This window comes from Mustela nigripes, chromosome 4 (assembly GCF_022355385.1).
Source record: "Mustela nigripes isolate SB6536 chromosome 4, MUSNIG.SB6536, whole genome shotgun sequence".
In the NCBI taxonomy this organism is placed as follows: domain Eukaryota; kingdom Metazoa; phylum Chordata; class Mammalia; order Carnivora; family Mustelidae; genus Mustela; species Mustela nigripes.
The window spans coordinates 68480016-68484069 of NC_081560.1; positions in this window are offsets into that span (position 1 = coordinate 68480016).

Consider the following 4054-nt stretch of genomic DNA (forward strand, 5'->3'; position numbering starts at 1 on the left):
CATCCCTGAGCACTTGTCTGTGAGTGTCTCCAGGGCTTTGGGCCCCTCAGACGTGTTCTTCAAACTGTCCTGCCTCACCACCCTGAAGGGTCCTCTCCCACCCCAGTTGGTGTACTCCTATTTGCCCTTCTGAACAACCCAAGTCATCTTCAACTCTCCCTTTCCCTCAGCTCACCAGTCCCCGGTTTTTATGCATCTAGCCTCTGACTGTCCTTAAACCTGTTCCCTCTCCATCCTCCCCACTATCTTGTTCACATCTGTCTCTCCTTCCAAGCAGACTTGGGGAGTACCTGTCACCTCCTCTTCCACAGCCATCAGAGCAATCTTTCTTAAAGGCTTCATGGCTTTACGTCAAGGACAAGATAAAGATCAAAGTTCTTAATCCTGGACACACAACACTGCATATGTTTGTCCAGGTGCCTCTCACTCTTGCTAGACTGTGATCGCAACCAGGTCAAGGATGAGCACCTCTTTTAGCTTGAATTCCCACGAATGGCTTGGAGAAGTGGAACATACTCAAAGTTAAGTGAAGTAATGCAAGCAGGTAGGGGAGAAGTATAAAAAGCAACCGAGTTTTAAAGACTCACTGTGATGCTGGTTGACATGAGATCATTCTCCACTAACTCTCACCACCAGCTCTCACCACCAGCTCCTTCATCTCTCTTCTTACCACGAATAGCAAAGGTATAGAAATTCTTTTTATTTGACAATTAATAAAGGATACACCAAGGGTAGAAATGGGGTGTTGATGTGAATTTTCTAATATTGGATTCTGGCTTCACCATTTCCCAGATGTACAACTTTGGGCAAGATACTTAAACTCTGTAACCTGATAACCTCTGTACTAATAGTACCTGATTCAGATGGTTCTTATGGGAATTCAGTGAGGCAGTGTGTCTGAAGTGTGTGGAATAAGAAATGTTCAGTAAATAATAGTTGTGGTTGGTATTCTGAAAGAGGTCGGCTGCACGCTTCATTCATAGATAACTGGAGACATTATTGCTGTTAGTTAGATAAGAAATACGCATGCATTTCCTAGAATGAAGGAATTGCGTCTTCACTTTTTCCATAGTGTTCAGGCCATACAGAGTTAGCTTCTGAAGGAGATTGGGAGTTTTTGTCTCTGGTCTCCTGAACTTGCTTCTCTCCCAATATTTTCTACCCCTCTGTCTTCTCCCTCCAGGGTCCTATTGTTCCTGGAAGAAAGGCAGCAAATCCTACAGCTCTCTGTAGAAATAGGCTTGGGTATAGTGGGGATAGGTGGACTATATTTTTGACTTTCAATATTATCTTCGAATTTGTCTGTCCATATGTCTCAACGATACCTTGACCCAGTTGAACAAACTCATTCATTTTAAACTTGAGTTCCATTACTGGACCACAAATTACATTGTATTTTGTATCAGGGTGTTTCTGACCTTTCCAAAACAACAACAAACTAAGTTCATGTTGTCCAACTAATCACTAAAGAATGATAATTTGTTAACTGTAAATATTAAAATACATGTATACAACCATTTTTCTCATTTTATTAACATATTGGATTCTCCAAAAAAATGACCTGGGCGGGGGGAGGGGTATCTCCTTTATTCTCTGAGAAGCCATTGAGTGGAGCCTTCTATAGAACAATTCTTTCTCTTACAGACAATAATTATCTTTTTTTAAAAAGGATTTTATTTATTTATTTGACAGACAGAGATCACAAGTAGGCAGAGAGGCAGACAGAGAGAGAGAGAGGGAGAAGCAGGCTTCCTCGGGAGCAGACAGCCCGATGCGGGGTTCAATCCCAGGACCCTGGGATCATAACCTGAACTGAAGGCAGGGACTTTAACCCACTGAGGGCGCCCCCAATAATTATCCTTTATAACATCTCCTCAATGTATTTTTGTGTTAAAAGATCTGCCCCCCTCTTAAAAGAGAGTAAAGGAGAGGAAGAAAAATAAAAGGCATACGGAGAGATCATATAGCACAAAAAATGACAATAATCATGAGTCACCTGTTTTGCAAATTATTGGGGACATTACACATGATAATACAGGCAAAAAACTTTAAAGAGTTAAAAGTGCAATCATGAGACACAGTCCACTTTTGGAGTGTACTCCAAAGACCATTTTCAATCTGTGAACTCTTTGTTTCTGGTCCATGGTGAGATAAATATGAAAATTTGAAAGCAAGCCTTTAGAAACTGTTATAGAAATTTGACAAAGTAATTTTATGTCTGTTGAATCAAATAATAAAAGATTTGGGCTTGTATTCTGTATGTCTGATTTTTTACTTCATTTCTAGTAATTATTTTCATTGTACTTCACAAAGGCAAAGAAAAACCTGTCCTTCACTGCACATAGTTTGAGAAGCACTGATAAAAGGTATTATTATTTCTGAAATTTTCCTGAAGAACCATTAAATTTCTAATTATAAACTAGTTACATGTCATTATTTGAGAAACTCTGTTTCATACCAAGTGTAAAGAGTTGCAAGCATACAAACAAGTTCCAGAACAGGTTTTGTTTTGTGTTGGGTAACTTGGATAGTTGAGAGTTAGAAACCATTTTTCTCACAAAATAACATAATCCTGCAGTTATGTTCTTGGTGTAGTTCAGAAATCCCAGTTATCTCAAAAGATTGCTAAACTATACCAGAAAATTTAATAACAGGTATATACTATAGCCTTAATAACTGGTCCTCTCCATCCTCCTACAATGGAGAAAATAGACTTCTGCTTTCCAAATCAGAAAACGTCTCCCTTCCCCATCTGCCTGTGTGCAATGGCAAGTGGTTGCCCTAGCATGGTGGTGGGGATGGGGTAAGAATGGTGGCGACTTCGGCAGGAACTGTTCCAACAGCAACACGCAGAAGGGAAAAGAGTATGGAGCTGCAGTACCCTTCACAGAGAGTGATGAGGGAATTTCGAGATGGAGTTTGAGGGAATTCACTGGCTGTGTTAACATTAAACTAAAGTTTCTCCACGATTCTCTGAGACTGAGCAGACATTGATTTTGCTGCCCTTAAAAGCCCCCATTATTCACCACAAACACCTCTGCTCTAAACTCTGGGCTGTTGTTCCCTGGGTGGCCCCACACCAGATTTGGACTAGACTTTGTCCTTAATTGAGATTTGTCCCTGCCAGAGGGACCCATGACACGAAGAGAGGTTAAGCCTCTTGTTCTTTCAAAAGACAACTATTTACCTACCGTTCAGCATAACCTAATATCCCTTAGGACTGAATGAGACCTACACCCAGAAACAGAGGGATCTTTATTTTGGGGTGGCGGGGGCAGCAGATGAGAAATCAGAATCTGCTTTTATTTACTGTTTATGAAACTGATGTTTGCTGAAAATGAGCAATTGTCACGGCTTCTGCCTACATGCTGTAGGATGGCAAACCCTGGAAACCAGTGGAAGCTTATTCCAGGTGTACTCACTTGTTTGACCTGTCTCAATCTCAATGGGTAAGTTTCCCTTTTACTCTTTCTTTTCCTTCCTTCCTCCCCTTCTCCCCCACCCCTTTCCTTCCCTCATGTTATGACTGTTAAAGTAAAAACGAATATATATACATATATATATGTATATATATTCATATATTCTTATTCCCGTAAACCGAGCTAGATGCAAAACTGCATCCACGTCTTGGGGTCTCTCGCGCGGACGAAGCACGACTGGGGCAGAACGTCTCTTTCCTTCCGTCTACACCGTGTTATAGAAAGTAGTTGATCCTAACATGAATGATTTGCAAGAAAGAATCCTGAATCTTTTCCTGGAAGGAGAAAGGATCTTTCAAACTTCCTCTAGAAGTTTCTTGCCGGCCTATGGAGTCAGGAAGGTCTGGGAAGACGAGGGTGAGAAAGGTGCGCGGGGGCTCGAGGTTTGGGGTGGGGTGGGTGGGGGTGTCTCCGTTTACGAAACCAGGTGGAGGAGGCCACGTTTCCCGCCCTCAACCTAAACTGGGGCGTCCCGGGAAAGCATGCCTGGGAAAGCGTCCCGGGAGGCCGACGGTGACAAAGGCCAAGGGCCGGGCCGAGGGCGGAGCCGGGGCGGAGCGCGGCCGCAGCGGGCA